The sequence below is a fragment of the Pseudophryne corroboree genome, chromosome 6, assembly GCF_028390025.1.
Source record: "Pseudophryne corroboree isolate aPseCor3 chromosome 6, aPseCor3.hap2, whole genome shotgun sequence".
NCBI classification, from domain to species: domain Eukaryota; kingdom Metazoa; phylum Chordata; class Amphibia; order Anura; family Myobatrachidae; genus Pseudophryne; species Pseudophryne corroboree.
The window spans coordinates 211,397,291-211,418,769 of record NC_086449.1 but is presented as its reverse complement, the minus strand read 5'-3'; the positions used below and the strand labels follow the sequence as shown (position 1 = coordinate 211,418,769).

At 45.2% G+C, this 21,479-nt stretch overlaps 2 pseudogenes; one reads left to right on the top strand and one right to left on the bottom strand.

Annotated features, from left to right (window-relative positions):
* Window positions 1-7,423: 7,423 nt before the first annotated feature.
* On the bottom strand, window positions 7,424-7,543 carry LOC134937853 (5S ribosomal RNA; annotated as a pseudogene).
* A 2,342-nt stretch (window positions 7,544-9,885) lies between these two features.
* On the top strand, window positions 9,886-10,005 carry LOC134937851 (5S ribosomal RNA; annotated as a pseudogene).
* Window positions 10,006-21,479: the final 11,474 nt, after the last annotated feature.

The following is a 21,479-nucleotide window of genomic DNA, read 5'->3' as shown; positions in this document are numbered from 1 at the left end:
ACTCAGATGCATGCACCAACAGCAAACAAGCAGCAGTTCTGGTACGACTACTCCAAATATCACGCCAGTCTCATCACCACCAAGACGCTCCACCAGAGCACGACAACATGACAGTGCTAAAGGCAAAGGGCAGGACAAGCAGCCACCAAAAAAAACGTGAAAAAAATACAAGTTAGACATTTGTGATAAGTAACTCAAAATAGTTAGTAAGTGTATTTTTGGCTAAAAATATAGAACACTTAGCTCCTTGACACTTTTTTCAACATCATTAATTATAAGTAGTAAAAACAAAAACATAAAATTTGTACGCACATTTATTCTTTACCATTTTTTTTGTATTGGAGGAGGGAAATGTTGATGGAGCCACACATACATGTTAGCAGGAAGTAAACTGACCACTTGATTTTTTTCTAATCATTACTCTTTCTAGATTCCAATCATTCTCTTTTCCTGCAGACACAATAATTGCCAGCCAGGCAGAATGTCTTTAGCAGGAAGTAAACTGACCACTTGATTTTTTTCTAATCATTACTCTTTCTAGATTCCAATCATTCTCTTTTCCTGCAGACAATCAAAATTACAATGTTATTGATACATATTTTAGCTTTCTTCTCTATACAACATTACAAGAACCCAATTGAGTTGCGTAAAAAGCTTGTAATATGTTGGCTTTGTTTTGTTTTAAAAACGTTGTCAAAATGAATGTCAGTATTGTTGGGACATGTTTGTGTGTGTTAAAAATTAGAAAGAATGTTTTTACACATGATGCTGAAACAAACAAATATGTACTTTTACAACAAAAATCAAAGAATGTGTATAATAATGTATATGTGTGGCAAACTGTGTATTTACTTACACATCATCAAGTTTACAGTATCAAACATTAGGAAATAAATTATTCCTGATTACAGTAAGTTTGTGTGTCTTAAATATGATGGTGCATCACACATAGGGACACGTATTCCTCAAGGCTAACATATTATATGTTGAGGAGTGTTTTTTGGGAACACAGGTTCTCAAACTCGGCCCTCAGGAACCCACACAGTGCATGTTTTGCAGGTCTCCTCACAGAATCACAAGTGACATAATTAGCTCCACCTGTGAACCTTTTAACATATGTCTGTGAGTAATTCATACACCTGTGCTTCTACTGGGTTACGTGAAAAACATGCACTGTGTGTGGTCCTGAGGGCCGAATTTGTGAACCTGTGCATTAGGACGTTACACACAATGATAAAGAGAAATACTAAATGGATTATGTGGGCTTGTAAGAAATTAGCACTGCAAGTTTACGATCACTTATCCAGACTTAATGCATGCCACTCATAATCTGTTGTTTTGAGAATAAAAATACACACAATACACATGTGACATTTGTTTTTCATAAAGCGAGGGCATGTTTGTATGTGTCAAGGAGACAGACACATTCTGAGTAATGGTTTTGGGAAAAAAAAGGCAAAACATCTATTTATGATTACACAACAAATGAAATAAGCAAACCAAGCTTACCTTAGAAATAGCGATTGATGATCTCTTGCTTAACCTGCCTCCCTACATCTGTACTCCAAGTATCACCAGATGTCTCTAATTCCTCTGCTTGCTGGCTGCTTTCTTCCTCCTCCTCCTCAACATGTGGCAGATGTTGTTGCAAACACATGTTATGAAGAAAACAGCAGCAGAACACAATTTGAGTCACCTTGGAGGGACTATACAACAAAAGGCCACCAGACTTATCCAGACACCAAAACCTAGATTTCAGCACACCAAAACATCTTTCTATCACATTCCGCGTGGACTTATGTGCATGATTGTAATTGTGTTCAGCAGGGGTATCAGGTCGGGACAATGGAGTTAGAAGCCAAGAGAAACAGCCATATCCTCCATCACCTAAAAGACAGATATAGTAACGTGATTCATGTTAAGATACAGCAACACATAAGTAACACACTGTGGGGCAGATGTATTAACCTGTAGAAGGCATAAGGAAGTGAAAAACCAGTGATATGTGCAAGGTAATAAAGGCAGCAGACAATCTGTTCCTAAATGTTCATTTACATATTGGAGCTGATTGGCTGGTGCCTTTATCACCTTGCACAGATCACTGGTTTCTCACTTCCTTATGCCTTCTACAGGTCAATACATCTGCACCTGTATTTGGACAAAGTATACGCAGGCCTACACATATCAAATTACATACCCAGCAGCCATCCATCTGGCATTTGTCCATCCTCAAACTTATCAAAGAGGGATGACTGACTGAGGATGAAGGAGTCATGGCAGCCCCCAGGGTAACCAGCAACAACACTCATTATTTTGAGATTTGCATCACAAACCACCTGCACATTTGTGGAGTGTTCTAAATGGCGGTTTGTATATATGTGCTGCCTGCCCCTAGGTGGTCTCAGCTGAATGTGTGTGCAATCTATGGCTGCAAGCACATTGGGCATGCCAGCCAACTCATAGAAATCTACCCTGACGGCATGCCACTGAGACTCCTGGGTAGGGAAGCAGATTGAGGCCTCGATGTGGGGCTGCAAAACAGCCAACACCTGTGTGTATATTTTAAAAGAACAATAAACATGAGATTTTAGGACAGAACTGGCCACCGAGAAATTAAAACAATCACAAAACAGAAGAGGTAGTTAGGTATACATCACCTGTGTTAAGATTCTGGAAAATGAGGGCTGTGAGATTCCTATGACATCCCCAGACACAGCCTGAAAGCTGCCAGTAGCCAGAAAGTGCAACACAGCCAGGAGTTTGTGCAGGCCTGAGACAGAGCGAAAGCGTGCTGTCTCAGGGTCTAGGCCCAGTTTGACAAGGTCATACAGATGGAAAATGTTGTTACGATTTAGATGGAACATCTGTATGACCTTATCATCGGACAATGCGTTCAAGTTTAAACGCCCCCTAAAAAAACGAGGCCTGCGCAGCCTCCGCGGAACCTGTACAACCTGCTGACCATGTTCTGTTTCTTGGCCCTGGTTACTTACAGGCTGATGTCTGAGTCTGAGGAATCCCACAGCACACAAAAGATCACTGGCCCACAGTCCTGCTGCCATTTCTGAGTGTAGGTGTATTGAAATGGGCCCAATATTGTCACGATCCGGGTATCTGGACGCCATTTCTTACCTATCAGATGCCTTCTAAGGCTGGCTCAGCGCTCCAGGACCGGATCCCATCTGTCATCCTGATGTGCACATTCCCGCATCCTCTCCTGTCTCTCTGGACGCAGTCACAGTAATGCCTTATACATCTGGCATGGCGTCTCCCGCGGCCTCCGCCGCCGTCCCTGAGCTTCTGCATTCAGAGTGGCGATTACGTCAGCCGCGGCCTCCGCTGTGTCCGCGTGGTCGGATGTGCATCTGTCAGCCTGACGTCTCCTGTCTCCGGTGGCCGGCGCCGCCATTACTGTTTTCCAGACCACATGGATTACAATCCAAACTTCCCTCCAAGTGTCTGCATGGGCGCAGCCATCTTGGATTCTGTCAGCTGATCTTTCCTACCAATCCGTTGTCAGTATTATTAATTTGCATAATTGCCTAGCCAATGCCTTCCTTGCTGCAGGTATAAATAGGTTGTGCCTGAGCAAGGAAGGCGTCAGTGCTTTGGTTGTCAAACCTAGTTCCAGTTTGTCTCTCTTCTGTGAATGTCTTCCAGGTTCCAGCTCCTGTCTCCAGACTTCTGCTATAGAGACCCGCACCAGCATTCCATCTGCGGTGTAGCCTGACTCTCCGATCCATTCTGGACTCACCTGTTTCCAGCTACAACATCACCTGCTTCCAGCTCAGCTTCCAGCAGTGTACAGCTTCTCTTAAAGGGCCGGTGTCCTTTCTGCAGTTTACCACTCTCCACCGGTATTATTATTTCTCCGCTCTCAAATTCTACATTTCATCTATATTGCATCGCTCTCAAGCTTTATTTATTATTTAACTGGTTCCAGCCAGTATCCACTCCGTGCCAACACCTGTCTGGTTCTAACCAGTACCCACAGCAGCATTTTATCTACAGCAGTCCAGCTTTCCCTGGAACACCAGCTGGTACGACCCTGGGCTTTCCTCATTGCTACAGTTGAGCCTGGTAAGGACTTTCCAACTTGCAGATAATAAGAACTGTCTCATACCACCAGAGCTCTGTGGCCCCTGCCACCCTGTAGTACCCAGAAACTGTATTATTATTTCTCTGCTGATTTTTATGTTTCTTTTTACTGCTACTGTGATGCATGGAGTTTGTCATAAATAAATATCATTGACTTTTTACTCAAGTTGTCGTGGTCACGCCTTCGGGCGGTTTCTATTCATGTTACTTACATGTCCAGGGGTCTGATACAACCTCCCAGGTTCCGGTACATCTCAGCCCCTACAACTGAGGCTGCCTTCCGTCAGCTCAGGCCCTCAGTTGTGAAGGAAGCACTGACCAAATGAATCCAGCCGGAGACCAGGATCAAGCGGCCAGGCCGATGCAAGAACTGGCAGCCCGACTTGAACATCAGGAGGCTGCACAGGGCCACATCATCCGCTGTCTCCAGGATCTCTCTACTCGGCTGGATGGGATTCAGACAACTCTCCGTGGATCAGGCGCATCTGGGGTGTCAACCACAGTGACTCCAACTATAACCCCACCCATCTTACCCGTTTCTGCTCCACGTCTTCATCTTCCAACGCCAGCAAAATTTGACGGATCTCCAAGATTCTGCAGGGGATTTCTCAACCAGTGTGAGATTCAGTTTGAGCTACAACCTGGCAATTTTCCCAGTGACCGTACAAAAATTGCCTACATCATCTCTCTTCTCAGTGGCTCAGCCCTTGACTGGGCATCACCGTTATGGGAGAGGTCCGACACCCTGCTATCTTCTTACACTGCATTCGTGTCAGCATTCAGGCGCATCTTCGACGAGCCAGGCCGGGTAACTTCAGCTTCGTCTGAGATTCTCCGTTTACGCCAGGGATCACGTACTGTAGGACAATATCTTATACAGTTCCAGGTCCTGGCATCTGAACTGGCATGGAACGACGAGGCCCTGTATGCTGCATTCTGGCATGGTTTATCCGAGCGTATTAAAGATGAGTTAGCTACCAGAGACTTACCCTCCAAGTTAGATGAGCTAATCTCACTTTGTACGAAAGTTGACTTACGTTTCAGAGAGAGAGCAACTGAGCGTGGAAGATCATCTGCTCCAAAATCTTCTGCTCCTCCTCCTCGCCAACTGTCACCAACTAAAGATGAACCCATGCAAATTGGCCGTTCCCGTTTAACTCCTGCTGAGCGCCGAAGACGTCTCTCTGAGTCTCTCTGTCTGTATTGTGCAGCTCCGTCTCACACTATTAATGCCTGTCCCAAACGTCCGGGAAAACTCCAAATCCTAGCTCGCCAAGGAGAGGGCCGGCTAGGAGTAATGATCTCCTCTCCATCTCCTTTAAGATTGTAATCTCCCAGTCTCGCTTCGAGTTGCTCAACGTTATCAGAACGTCATTGCCATCCTGGATTCCGGAGCAGCTGGGAACTTTATTACCGAAGCCTATGTTAAACGGTGGTCCCTACCCACCGAGAGACTTCCTTCCTCCTTTTCCTTAACTGCCGTGGATGGCAGTAAAATTTTTGATACAGTTATTGCTCTAAGGACTCTACCAGTTCGTCTGAGAGTGGGAGTTCTTCATTCCGAACTTATTTCACTTTTAGGGATTCCAAGAGCCACACATCCTGTGGTCCTGGGCCTTCCATGGCTCCGTCTTCACAATCCTACAATTGATTGGACGACTACGCAAATTCTGGCATGGGGTCCCTCCTGTGCTGAGACATGTTTGTTTAAAGTGTTGCCTGTCTGTTCTTCCTCCCCCTGGTCGTCTGATGTTCCACCTCCTCCATATCAAGATTTCACGGATGTGTTCAGTAAAGCTTCTGCTGATATCCTTCCTCCTCATAGAGAATGGGACTGCCCGATTGATCTCGTTCCAGGGAAGGTTCCATCTCGAGGCCGAACTTATCCGTTGTCTCTGCCTGAGACGCATTCTATGGAGGAATACATTAAAGAGAACCTAGCAAAGGGGTTCATTCGACCTTCTTCTTCTCCAGCCGGCGCAGGCTTCTTTTTTGTAAAAAAGAAAGATGGTGGTCTGCGGCCGTGCATCGACTACAGAGGTTTGAACGACATTACCATCAAGAACCGCTATCCTTTACCCCTGATTACTGAGCTCTTTGACAGAGTTAGCGGAGCTACCATCTTTACAAAGCTGGACCTGAGAGGTGCATACAATCTCATCCGGATCCGTGAGGGTGACGAGTGGAAGACCGCATTTAACACCCGTGACGGACATTATGAGTACCTCGTCATGCCCTTCGGATTGAGCAATGCTCCAGCTGTCTTCCAGCATTTCGTCAATGAGATTTTCAGAGACATTCTATACCGTCATGTCGTGGTCTATCTAGATGATATCCTCATTTTTGCCAACAATTTAGAGGAACATCGTTTTTGGGTAAAGGAGGTTCTGTCCCGTCTCCGTGTCAATCATCTCTATTGCAAATTAGAGAAATGCGTCTTTGAAGTCATGTCCATTCCGTTTCTAGGGTACATTGTGTCCGGTTCCGGACTAGAGATGGATCCTGAGAAACTACAAGCAATCCAGAATTGGCCGGTACCCTTAACCCTCAAAGGGGTCCAGAGGTTCTTAGGGTTCGCCAATTATTACCGAAAGTTTATACGAGACTTTTCCACCATTGTGGCGCCTATTACTGCTTTCACCAAGAAGGGTGCTAACCCGTCCAAGTGGTCTGAAGAAGCCATGCAAGCTTTTCATCTTTTAAAACAGAGGTTCGTCTCTGCGCCTGTCCTGAAACAGGATTACGGAAATGGGTTTAGAAGGGAACCGCACCAGTACAAACAATAATGTATAAACAATTAGTAACCTCTGAAAAACTGAATTTAAATAGAATTTCTTCTGTATATGGCAAGTAAAGGTGTAGTAGGAATTATTCCCAACACCAAAGTTGCTTTCAGTGGTGCTCCCTAGAGTCAGAGAGTATCAAGTACCAAAAAATAACCAAAGAAGGTTCAAAGAAAAGGACTCTTTTGTGGGAGCACTCTTGATTCAGAGGAAAATATTAAACTTAGTAAATTTTCAAAATGACAAATAAATTAGCATAAGTCAAATCCTAGGAGTAAATGTGTGTGAAATACATGGCTATGCGAATTATTGATAATAATAATGAATATCCGTGATATTAAATTCACGATTGCTGAGTTGCCGGAGAGTAGAGTTCTGTGATGCCTATGCCGAAAAGAATCTGCATTTATTGAAATAAATGACCATCATTCATACTGCTAATATCCATTAAGGATTATATAGGTGCAGAAAATAAAATCATTGGTCATGCAGATCCCAATATGACATAAAGTTGAGTGCCACTGTGTCCAATAGTCAACGTTTTTTTGCAGTACCAGAGTGTTCAAAGGAGGTCTCCCTTCCTTGTACTAACCCGGCCTTTCACTGCTTAGCTTCCAAGTTCGGAAGAGATTGGGCATCTCCAGTGAAGTATGACCGCAAATGTTGGACTTTCCTCCTAGGTCACTCCAAATATATGTCAACTAGTAGCTGTATGTTAGGAATGGAAATAGCAAGTGATTCGTAACAAATGTGTTACAAAGGAAAATTACATGCAATCAGCTAAATCATCAACACATGACACAATGGTCACAAGGGTTAATTACATCTGAATGACACGGCGGTCATGAGAATACATATAAATGATTATGAATAATCAGCAGATGCAAATGAGAACAGTCACAAACGGGAGGAGAAAATTAACGTATGCAATTATCCTAATAATCACCAGCTGGTTAATCAGCATAAGACACAGTGGTCATAGACAGAGATAATTGTACATACACCTCCTAATTAAGTGACTGAGTTTTGTTGATTGACCTATAATTAGCTGAAAGGACAAATATGTGGCACGGCGGCCATATAGAAAAAATTGTATGCATGTAATGATACAATAATCACCTAATTAATTGGTATATGACACAATGGTCACCAAAAGGATGAGTATAAGCATTATTCCTTCATTATACAGCATGTGATATTGAAATCACAGAAGACATTTAATTAAGGATAATGAATGTGGGAAATTTACAGATGCCACATTTGATTACTAAATAGTTATCCTTATGTAATTTCTTGGCTCAGAGCAAATTATATCTGACAGACGGGCGGTATGACAGCAAACAAGCAAAATAAGTGAAGCAGCGGGTTATAATTTCACCCGCAATATCTATAAATTAATTTTACAGAAAAGAAAGGAAAAATAACAAATAAGGGAAAAAATAATGAAAAAATAATAATAACTGAAAATATCAGATTTAAAGTATTGCAGTTAGGTACTGAAAGAGTAGAGAGATTTTCTCAGTGTCGTTTATACGATACCAGTACTGTCATTAATGGAGTAATTCCGTGTGAGGCTGTGTGGAAGCTCCAGGGATTGCAGCGGCGTGTGTCCGTGTAGACGCTCCGGATGAGCGATGGTTAGGTGCCGTTGCTATGGGGATGCTTCTGAAATCACTGCCGCGTCTGTCCGTGGTCTCTCCGAGGAGAGCGATAGCTGAGGCCGTTGCCTAGCAGAAGGTCTGAGCGCTCCGGCTGGCGCGGTCACGTGTGCGCATCACGTGATCGCTATTGCCTCCTGACGTACGTTTCGCAAGAAAAGCTTGGTCACAGGACGTGCTGTGACCAAGCTTTTCTTGCGAAACGTACGTCAGGAGGCAATAGCGATCACGTGATGCGCACACGTGACCGCGCCAGCCGGAGCGCTCAGACCTTCTGCTAGGCAACGGCCTCAGCTATCGCTCTCCTCGGAGAGACCACGGACAGACGCGGCAGTGATTTCAGAAGCATCCCCATAGCAACGGCACCTAACCATCGCTCATCCGGAGCGTCTACACGGACACACGCCGCTGCAATCCCTGGAGCTTCCACACAGCCTCACACGGAATTACTCCATTAATGACAGTACTGGTATCGTATAAACGACACTGAGAAAATCTCTCTACTCTTTCAGTACCTAACTGCAATACTTTAAATCTGATATTTTCAGTTATTATTATTTTTTCATTATTTTTTCCCTTATTTGTTATTTTTCCTTTCTTTTCTGTAAAATTAATTTATAGATATTGCGGGTGAAATTATAACCCGCTGCTTCACTTATTTTGCTTGTTTGCTGTCATACCGCCCGTCTGTCAGATATAATTTGCTCTGAGCCAAGAAATTACATAAGGATAACTATTTAGTAATCAAATGTGGCATCTGTAAATTTCCCACATTCATTATCCTTAATTAAATGTCTTCTGTGATTTCAATATCACATGCTGTATAATGAAGGAATAATGCTTATACTCATCCTTTTGGTGACCATTGTGTCATATACCAATTAATTAGGTGATTATTGTATCATTACATGCATACAATTTTTTCTATATGGCCGCCGTGCCACATATTTGTCCTTTCAGCTAATTATAGGTCAATCAACAAAACTCAGTCACTTAATTAGGAGGTGTATGTACAATTATCTCTGTCTATGACCACTGTGTCTTATGCTGATTAACCAGCTGGTGATTATTAGGATAATTGCATACGTTAATTTTCTCCTCCCGTTTGTGACTGTTCTCATTTGCATCTGCTGATTATTCATAATCATTTATATGTATTCTCATGACCGCCGTGTCATTCAGATGTAATTAACCCTTGTGACCATTGTGTCATGTGTTGATGATTTAGCTGATTGCATGTAATTTTCCTTTGTAACACATTTGTTACGAATCACTTGCTATTTCCATTCCTAACATACAGCTACTAGTTGACATATATTTGGAGTGACCTAGGAGGAAAGTCCAACATTTGCGGTCATACTTCACTGGAGATGCCCAATCTCTTCCGAACTTGGAAGCTAAGCAGTGAAAGGCCGGGTTAGTACAAGGAAGGGAGACCTCCTTTGAACACTCTGGTACTGCAAAAAAACGTTGACTATTGGACACAGTGGCACTCAACTTTATGTCATATTGGGATCTGCATGACCAATGATTTTATTTTCTGCACCTATATAATCCTTAATGGATATTAGCAGTATGAATGATGGTCATTTATTTCAATAAATGCAGATTCTTTTCGGCATAGGCATCACAGAACTCTACTCTCCGGCAACTCAGCAATCGTGAATTTAATATCACGGATATTCATTATTATTATCAATAATTCGCATAGCCATGTATTTCACACACATTTACTCCTAGGATTTGACTTATGCTAATTTATTTGTCATTTTGAAAATTTACTAAGTTTAATATTTTCCTCTGAATCAAGAGTGCTCCCACAAAAGAGTCCTTTTCTTTGAACCTTCTTTGGTTATTTTTTGGTACCTGTCCTGAAACAGCCTGACATCGACTCTACTTTCATCTTAGAGGTGGATGCCTCCTCCGTTGGAGTAGGAGCGGTGTTATCTCAGAGGGCTAAAGATGGCCATTTACATCCTTGCAGTTTCTTCTCACGGAAGTTCTCCCCAGCGGAGCGCAACTATGCCATTGGCGACCAGGAGTTGCTAGCCATCAAGCTCGCTCTAGAGGAGTGGAGATATCTGTTGGAGGGAGCTTCTCATTCAATCACCATCCTTACAGACCACAAGAACCTTCTATATCTGAAAGGCGCACAATGTCTCAACCCTCGTCAGGCCAGATGGGCACTTTTCTTTTCCAGGTTCGACTTTAAACTCCAGTTCTGTCCGGGTTCTCAGAATCGCAAGGCCGATGCCCTTTCCCGCTCATGGGAGCAAGAAAATGAGTCAGAGTCTTCAGACAAGCATCCTATTATAAATCCGTTGGCATTCTCCACGGTAGGGATGGACTCTACGCCCCCATCAGGGAAAAGTTTTGTGAAGCCGACACTAAGGAAGAAGCTCATGCATTGGGCCCATGCTTCCCGCTTTGCCGGACATGCAGGTATCCAAAAAACCCTGGAGTTTATCTCTAGGTCCTATTGGTGGCCAACTCTGAAAAAGGACGTTTTGGAGTTTATTGCATCTTGCCCAAAGTGTGCTCAACATAAAGTATCCCGCCAGTCGCCTGCGGGGCAACTGGTTCCACTATCTGTTCCCCGTCGACCATGGACCCATTTGTCGATGGATTTTATTACAGATTTGCCCATGTGCAACAAGTTTAATACCATCTGGGTGGTAGTTGACCGGTTCACCAAGATGGCACACTTCATTCCTCTCACCGGTCTTCCGTCAGCTTCCAAGTTGGCTCAAGTATTCATACAAGAGATCTTTCGACTCCACGGTCTTCCAGAAGAAATTATCTCAGATCGAGGAGTTCAATTCACAGCCAAATTCTGGCAAAGTTTATGTCAAGTCCTCCAAGTCAAGCTAAAGTTTTCCACGGCTTACCATCCTCAGACCAATGGTCAAACTGAGAGGGTGAATCAGGACTTGGAGTCCTTCCTCCGCATCTATGTGTCCTCCTCTCAAGATGACTGGGTTCAATTACTTCCCTGGGCCGAGTTCTGTCATAACAACCAGTATCATTCTTCATCTTCTTCAACACCATTCTTCACCAACTTTGGATTCCACCCTAAAGTCCCTGAGTTCCAACCGCTTCCAGCAACTTCTGTTCCCGCAGTGGATATCACCTTGCATCAGTTTGCCAATATCTGGAAGAGCGTACGATCTGCTCTGCTCAAGGCATCGTTCAGGTACAAGAAGTTTGCGGATAAGAAGCGTCGAGCAGTTCCTGCTCTCAAGGTGGGTGATCGGGTATGGTTATCCACGAAGAATTTGAGGTTAAGAGTTCCCAGTATGAAGTTTGCACCTCGCTACATCGGTCCTTTTAAAATTGATCAAGTCATCAATCCTGTTGCCTACAGACTCCAGTTGCCTCCCTTCTTAAAAATACCCAGGACATTCCATGTTTCCCTGTTGAAACCGCTAATCTTGAATCGGTTTCATTCCTCACTTCCTCCAACTCCGAAAGTCCAAACTCAACGAGGCGTTGAGTATGAAGTAGCCAAGATCCTGGACTCACGTCACCGTTACGGTCAACTTCAGTATCTTAATGACTGGAAGGGTTATGGCCCTGAGGAACGTTCTTGGACCAATGCTTCTGATGTCCATGCTCCTGCCTTGGTCCGGAGATTCCATTCCAAGTTTCCTCAAAAGCCAAAGAAGTGTCCTGGGGCCACTCCTAAAGGGGGGGGTGCTGTCACGATCCGGGTATCTGGACGCCATTTCTTACCTATCAGATGCCTTCTAAGGCTGGCTCAGCGCTCCAGGACCGGATCCCATCTGTCATCCTGATGTGCACATTCCCGCATCCTCTCCTGTCTCTCTGGACGCAGTCACAGTAACGCCTTATACATCTGGCATGGCGTCTCCCGCGGCCTCCGCCGCCGTCCCTGAGCTTCTGCATTCAGAGTGGCGATTACGTCAGCCACGGCCTCCGCTGTGTCCGCGTGGTCGGATGTGCATCTGTCAGCCTGACGTCTCCTGTCTCCGGTGGCCGGCGCCGCCATTACTGTTTTCCAGACCACATGGATTACAATCCAAACTTCCCTCCAAGTGTCTGCATAGGCGCAGCCATCTTGGATTCTGTCAGCTGATCTTTCCTACCAATCCGTTGTCAGTATTATTAATTTGCATAATTGCCTAGCCAATGCCTTCCTTGCTGCAGGTATAAATAGGTTGTGCCTGAGCAAGGAAGGCATCAGTGCTTTGGTTGTCAAACCTAGTTCCAGTTTGTCTCTCTTCTGTGAATGTCTTCCAGGTTCCAGCTCCTGTCTCCAGACTTCTGCTATAGAGACCCGCACCAGCATTCCATCTGCGGTGTAGCCTGACTCTCCGATCCATTCTGGACTCACCTGTTTCCAGCTACAACATCACCTGCTTCCAGCTCAGCTTCCAGCAGTGTACAGCTTCTCTTAAAGGGCCGGTGTCCTTTCTGCAGTTTACCACTCTCCACCGGTATTATTATTTATCCGCTCTCAAATTCTACATTTCATCTATATTGCATCGCTCTCAAGCTTTATTTATTATTTAACTGGTTCCAGCCAGTATCCACTCCGTGCCAACACCTGTCTGGTTCTAACCAGTACCCACAGCAGCATTTTATCTACAGCAGTCCAGCTTTCCCTGGAACACCAGCTGGTACGACCCTGGGCTTTCCTCATTGCTACAGTTGAGCCTGGTAAGGACTTTCCAACTTGCAGATAATAAGAACTGTCTCATACCACCAGAGCTCTGTGGCCCCTGCCACCCTGTAGTACCCAGGAACTGTATTATTATTTCTCTGCTGATTTTTATGTTTCTTTTTACTGCTACTGTGATGCATGGAGTTTGTCATAAATAAATATCATTGACTTTTTACTCAAGTTGTCGTGGTCACGCCTTCGGGCGGTTTCTATTCATGTTACTTACATGTCCAGGGGTCTGATACAACCTCCCAGGTTCCGGTACATCTCAGCCCCTACAACTGAGGCTGCCTTCCGTCAGCTCAGGCCCTCAGTTGTGACAAATATCCTTTTATAGGCATCCTAATTCAGGTGTGAGTGATTTTTTATTTGCAACACATGTAAACACGACTGAAAAAAGCAGGTCTATTTTTTTGCCGCTTTTTTTAACGAATCGCAAAAAAATACGACCGCATTTGAGCACTCAGAGACTAACACCCAAATACGAATGAATAGTGAATTCCCGTATTCTATGTAATAACAGCCGCGTTTGACCGATGGTCTATTCATTCGTATTTGTGAACGTTGTCATTCAAACCATTACGAATAGTCCAAACACTGCCGAGATTTGTGCTTAGTGAATTCCCGGATTGGGACTTAGAAAAAAAAAACACAAATCGGTCAAACTCGGATTCTTAGTAAATACTGGCCCATGTGTCAGAACTTTCTTTAGAATGTTTCTACGGTGTTCAAGAAACCGTGTTTTTAATGGTCGGGTAGTCCTCCCTATGTAGTTCAAGCCACATCCGCAGGTTAATAAATAAATAAGAATTTACTTACCGATAATTCTATTTCTCGGAGTCCGTAGTGGATGCTGGGGTTCCTGAAAGGACCATGGGGAATAGCGGCTCCGCAGGAGACAGGGCACAAAAAGTAAAGCTTTAGGATCAGGTGGTGTGCACTGGCTCCTCCCCCTATGACCCTCCTCCAAGCCTCAGTTAGGATACTGTGCCCGGACGAGCGTACACAATAAGGAAGGATTTATGAATCCCGGGTAAGACTCATACCAGCCACACCAATCACACTGTACAACCTGTGATCTGAACCCAGTTAACAGTATGATAACAGCGGAGCCTCTGAAAAGATGGCTCACAACAAATAATAACCCGATTTTTGTAACTATGTACAAGTAATGCAGATAATCCGCACTTGGGATGGGCGCCCAGCATCCACTACGGACTCCGAGAAATAGAATTATCGGTAAGTAAATTCTTATTTTCTCTATCGTCCTAGTGGATGCTGGGGTTCCTGAAAGGACCATGGGGATTATACCAAAGCTCCCAAACGGGCGGGAGAGTGCGGATGACTCTGCAGCACCGAATGAGAGAACTCCAGGTCCTCCTTAGCCAGGGTATCAAATTTGTAGGATTTTACAAACGTGTTTGCCCCTGACTAAATAGCCGCTCGGCAAAGTTGTAAAGCCGAGACCCCTCGGGCAGCCGCCCAAGATGAGCCCACCTTCCTTGTGGAATGGGCATTTACATATTTTGGCTGTGGCAGGCCTGCCACAGAATGTGCAAGCTGAATTGTATTACACATCCAACTAGCAAAAGTCTGCTTAGAAGCAAGAGCACCCAGTTTGTTGGGTGCATACAGGATAACAGCAAGTCAGTTTTCCTGACTCCAGCCGTCCTGGAACCTATATTTTCAGGGCCCTGACCACATCTAGCAACTTGGAGTCCTCCAAGTCCCTAGTAGGCGCAAGACACCACAATAAGCTGGTTCAGGTGAAACACTGACACCACCTTAGGGAGAGAACTGGGGACGAGTCCGCAGCTCTGCCCTGTCCGAATGGACAAACAGATATGGGCTTTTTTGAGAAAAAAACCACCAATTTGACACTCGCCTGGTCCAGGCCAGGTCCAAGAGCATGTTCACTTTTCATGTGAGATGCTTCAAATCCACAGATTTGACTGGTTTTAAACCAATGTGTTTTGAGGAATCCCAGAACTACGTTGAGATCCCACAGTGCCACTGGAGGCACAAAAGGGGGTTGTATATGCAATACTCCCTTGACAAACTTCTGGACTTCAGGAACTGAAGCCAATTCTTTCTGGAAGAAAAATCGACAGGGCCGAAATTTGAACCTTAATGGACCCCAATTTGAGGCCCATAGACACTCCTGTTTGCAGGAAATGCAGGAATCGACCGAGTTGAAATTTCTTCGTGGGGCCTTCCTGGCCTCACACCACGCAACATATTTTTGCCACATGTGGTGATAATGTTGTGCGGTCACCTCCTTTCTGGCTTTGACCAGGGTAGGAATGACCTCTTCCTGAATGCCTTTTCCCTTAGGATCCGGCGTTCCACCGCCATGCCGTCAAACGCAGCTGCGGTAAGTCTTGGAACAGACATGGTACTTGCTGAAACAAGTCCCTTCTTAGCGGCAGAGGCCATAAGTCCTCTGTGAGCATCTCTTGAAGTTCCGGGTACCAAGTCCTTCTTGGCCAATCCGGAGCCATGAGTATAGTTCTTACTCCTCTACGTCTTATAATTCTCAGTACCTTAGGTATGAAAAGCAGAGGATGGAACACATACACCGACTGGTACACCCACGGTGTTACCAGAACGTCCACAGCTATTGCCTGAGGGTCTCTTAACCTGGCGCAATACCTGTCCCGTTTTTTGTTCAGACGGGACGCCATCATGTCCACCTTTGGTAATTCCCAACGGTTTACAATCATGTGGAAAACTTCCCCATGAAGTTCCCACTCTGCCGGGTGGAGGTCGTGCCTACTGAGGAAGTCTGCTTCCCAGTTTCCATTCCCGGAATGAAACACTGCTGACAGTGCTATCACATGATTTTCCGCCCAGCGAAAAGTCCTTGCAGTTTTTGCCACTGCCCTCCTGCTTCTTGTGCCGCCCTGTCTATTTACGTGGGCGACTGCCGTGATGTTTTATCCCACTGGATCAATACCGGCTGACCTTGAAGCAGAGGTCTTGCTAAGCTTAGAGCATTATAAATTTACCCTTAGCTATATTTATGAGGAGAAAAGTCTCCAGACTTGATCACACTCCCTGGAAATTTTTTCCTTGTGTGACTGCTCCCCAGCCTCTCGGGCTGGCCTCCGTGGTCACCAACATCCAAAACTGAATGCCGAATCTGCGGCCCTCTAGAAGATGAGCACTCTGTAACCACCACAGGAGAGACACCCTTGTCCTTGGATATAGGGTTATCCGCTGATGCATCTGAAGATGCGATCCGGACCATTTGTCCAGCAGATCCCACTGAAAAGTTCTTGCATGAAATCTGCCGACTGGAATTGCTTCGAAGGAAGTCACCATTTTTTTTTTTTACCATGGCCCTTGTGCAATGATGCACTGATTTTAGGAGGTTCCTGACTAGCTCGGATAACTCCCTGGCTTTCTCTTCCGGGAGAAACACCTTTTTCTGGACTGTGTCCAGAATCATCCCTAAGCAAAGGAGACTTGTTGTCGGGATCAGCTGCGATTTTGGAATATTTAAAATCCACCCCTGCTGTTGTAACAGTATCCGAGATAGTGCTACTCCGACCTCCAACTGTTCCCTGGACTTTGCCCTTATCAGGAGATCGTCCAAGTAAGGGATAATTAAGACGCCTTTTCTTCGAAGAAGAACCATCATTTCGGCCATTACCTTGGTAAAGACCCGGGGTGCCGTGGACAATCCAAACGGCAGCGTCTGAAACTGATAGTGACAGTTCTGTACCACGAACCTGAGGTACCCTTAGTGATAAGGGCAAATTTGGGACATGGAGGTAAGCATCCCTGATGTCTCGGGACACCATATAGTCCCCTTCTTCCCGGTTCGTTATCACTGCTCTGAGTGACTCCATCTTGATTTGAACCTTTGTAAGTGTTCAAATTTTTTTAGATTTAGAATAGGTCTCACCTAGCCTTCTGGCTTCAGTACCACAATATAGTGTGGAATAATACCCCTTTTCTTGTTGTAGGAGGGGTAATTTAATTATCACCTGCTGGAAATACAGCTCGTGAATTGTTTCCCATACTGCCTCCTTGTCGGAGGGAGACCTTGGTAAAGCAGACTTCAGGAGCCTGCGCAGGGGAAACGTCTCGACATTCCAATCTGTACCCCTGGGATACTACTTGTAGGATCCAGGGGTCCTGTACGGTCTCAGCGTCATGCTGAGAGCTTGTCAGAAGCGGTGGAACGCTTCTGTTCCTGGGAATGGGCTGCCTGCTGCAGTCTTCTTCCCTTTCCTCTATCCCTGGGCAGATATGACTCTTATAGGGACGAAAGGACTGAAGCTGAAAAGACGGTGTCTTTTTCTGCAGAGATGTGACTTAGGGTAAAAACGGTGGATTTTCCAGCAGTTGCCGTGGCCACCAGGTCCGATGGACCGACCCCAAATAACTCCTCTTCCTTTATACGGCAATACACCTTTGTGCCGTTTGGAATCTGCATCACCTGACCACTGTCGTGTCCATAAACATCTTCTGGCAGATATGGACATCGCACTTACTCTTGATGCCAGAGTGCAAATATCCCTCTGTGCATCTCGCATATATAGAAATGCATCCTTTAAATGCTCTATAGTCAATAAAATACTGTCCCTGTCAAGGGTATCAATATTTTTAGTCAGGGAATCCGACCAAGCCACCCCAGCTCTGCACATCCAGGCTGAGGCGATCGCTGGTCGCAGTATAACACCAGTATGTGTGTATATACTTTTTATGATATTTTCCAGCCTCCTGTCAGCTGGCTCCTTGAGGACGGCCCTATCTATAGACGGTACCGCCACTTGTTCTGATAAGCGTGTGAGCGCCTTATCCACCCTAAGGGGTGTTTCCCAACGCGCCCTAACTTCTGGCGGTAAAGGGTATACCGCCCATATTTTCTATCGGGGGGAACCCACGCATCATCACACACTTCATTTAATTTATCTGATTCAGGAAAAACTACGGTAGTTTTTTCACATCCCACATAATACCCTCTTTTGTGGTACTTGTAGTATCAGAAATATGTAACACCTCCTTCATTGCCCTTAACGTGTGGCCCTAATAAGGAATACGTTTGTTTATTCACCGTCGACACTGGATTCAGTGTCCCTGTCTGTGTCTGTGTCGACCGACTAAAGTAAACGGGCGTTTTAAAACCCCTGACGGTGTTTTTGAGACGTCTGGACCGGTACTAATTGTTTGTCGGCCGTCTCATGTCGTCAACCGACCTTGCCGCGTGTTGACATTATCACGTAATTCCCTAAATAAGCCATCCATTCCGGTGTCGACTCCCTAGAGAGTGACATCACCATTACAGGCAATTGCTCCGCCTCCTCACCAACATCGTCCTCATACATGTCGACACACACGTACCGACACACAGCACACACACAGGGAATGCTCTGATAGAGGACAGGACCTACTAGCCCTTTGGAGAGACAGAGGGAGAGTTTGCCAGCACACACCAAAAACGCTATAATTATATAGGGACAACCTTATATAAGTGTTTTCCCTTATAGCATCTTTTTTATATATTTTTTAACGCCAAATTAGTGCCCCCCCTCTCTGTTTTAACCCTGTTTCTGTAGTGCAGTGCAGGGGAGAGCCTGGGAGCCTTCCCTCCAGCCTTTCTGTGAGGGAAAATGGCGCTGTGTGCTGAGGAGATAGGCCCCGCCCCTTTTTCGGCGGCCTCGTCTCCCGCTCTTAACGGATTCTGGCAGGGGTTAAATATCTCCATATAGCCCCCGGAGGCTATATGTGAGGTATTTTTAGCCAAAAATAGGTTTTCATTGCCTCCCAGGGCGCCCCCCTCCCAGCGCCCTGCACCCTCAGTGACTGCCGTGTGAAGTGTGCTGAGAGGAAATGGCGCACAGCTGCAGTGCTGTGCGCTACCTTAAGAAGACTGAGGAGTCTTCATGCCGCCGATTCTGGACCTTCTTCTTGTTTCAGCATCTGCAAGGGGGCCGGCGGCGAGGCTCCGGTGACCATCCAGGCTGTACCTGTGATCGTCCCTCTGGAGCTAATGTCCAGTAGCCAAAGAAGCCAATCCATCCTGCACGCAGGTGAGTTCACTTCTTCTCCCCTAAGTCCCTCGTTGCAGTGATCCTGTTGCCAGCAGGACTCACTGTAAAATAAAAAACCTAAGCTAAACTTTTCTAAGCAGCTCTTTAGGAGAGCCACCTAGATTGCACCCTTCTCGGCCGGGCACAAAAATCTAACTGAGGCTTGGAGGAGGGTCATAGGGGGAGGAGCCAGTGCACACCACCTGATCCTAAAGCTTTACTTTTTGTGCCCTGTCTCCTGCGGAGCCGCTATTCCCCATGGTCCTTTCAGGAACCCCAGCATCCACTAGGACGATAGAGAAAATTACATATGTTGTTGTGCAGTTTATAAAACTCTTTATCTCATAAGGTATATCCTCACATTTTGTCTTGACTGTTAGTGAGCGGTCTAGAGTATATTCACAGGTAATACATCTGTTTTTACCGCATTTGAAAAAATGACATTTCCTTTATCTCTACTTTCAATACCTGTCATCACGAGATTAAAAATATTGTGTTAAAGAATTATAATATTCTGAAACAGGACAGTACTCTGTGCAATATTCTTCCAGCTAAACCTCGCTTTATTTTACGGAGAAATAAAACCCTGAAGAATGCCTTAGCACGTAGCTGTTTGAAAGCTATTAGGGCACCTAACACTGTAGGAACAAGTGGAAGTAGCTGGCTTACACAGTGTAATTAAAGAATAAAAGGTTTTTTCAAATGCTGTAAAAACAGATCCTTCATTAAGGATCATTAATCTTTCGTTAAGGATGCCCATTTATTAAGAACTGATAGCATCCATTTGATGGATGAAGGTATGGCTTGAGTTAGTTAGGGTATCGTTATTTCTAGATAAGTTAAGTTAGTTCACATTTAGTTGTAAGGTTATTGTGTAATGATGTCATGCGGTCTGACATCAGCCGATAGAAAGTTTATGAAGAGCGAATGCAAATAGCGCAAGCGTTTGAAAACTTCAAGGCCATACGATTGCATGGGCCTTGCACAATTAGCAAGTAAGAAAACAGTTAAAGAGGTCTGGGGGTTAAATGTTAATTAGAATAATGGGAGTGTTAGGGAGGAGCTAGCAGATATTTTGAGTAGAGCAGGAGTTTCATTTGCCTCTTTCTCTCCAGAATTTTCCCGCCCTCCCTCCCAAAGTCACCTCACGTTTCCCCACCTGTTTTTCTTTTTCTTTGCCAGTTGGGGTTTGTCAACCTATCTCTGTGGCGGGAAAGAACGGTGGTTACAGTGGTTATTGTGCCGCTGTTTGGAGGTGCGCTCTTTGCCCAATACATTGTATGCTCTGGTCCTCCTTACTGGGGGTCATTGAGCTTGGCTGTCTGGCGGCCCTATTACGGTGTATTGGGGAGAGAGTTGGAGACTCAGCGATTATTGGCGTAGCTAATAAGATAAAGTCATGTCGTGGACATGCGTAGTGGCAATAAGTCGTAATGTCACTGCTGATCCGGCCGTTCTTTCTTATTTGCCACCATACTTAGTTTAAGTATTATAATTAGAGATGGGCAGGTTCGGTTCCCCGGGATCCGAACCCCCCCGAACTCAACCCATTTTACACGGTTCCGAGGCAGACTCGAATCTTCCCGCCTTGCTCGGTTAACCAGAATGCGCCCGAACGTCATCATCCCGCTGTCGGATTCTCGCGTGATTCGTATTCTATATAAGGAGCCGCGCGTCGCCACCATTTTCACTCGTGCATTGGAAATTGAACGGAGAGGACGTGGCAGCGTTCTCTCCCTGAAAAGCTCCGTAATCTGTGCTCAGTGTACTGCAAATATCTGTGCTCAGTGTGCTGAAAATATCTACGTTCTCTGCCTGAAAACGCTCCATATCTGTTCTCAGTGTGCTTCAAGTATCTGATCAGTGTACTGCATTGTGGGGACTGGGGACCACCAGTATAAGTATATACATGATGTTGCCATTCACTGGTACCTGGTGACAGAACGTATACTGGATTCCCCCACAATGTAACTTTATATCTGTCATCTATATACATGATGTGGTCATTCACTGGTACCTGGTGACAGAACGTATACTGGATTCCCGCACAATGTAACTTTATATCTGTCACCTATATACATGATGTGGTCATTCACTGGTGCCTGGTGACAGAACGTATACTGGATTCCCCCACAATGTAACTTTATATCTGTCACCTATATACATGATGTGGTCATTCACTGGTACCTGGTGACAGAACGTATACTGGATTCCC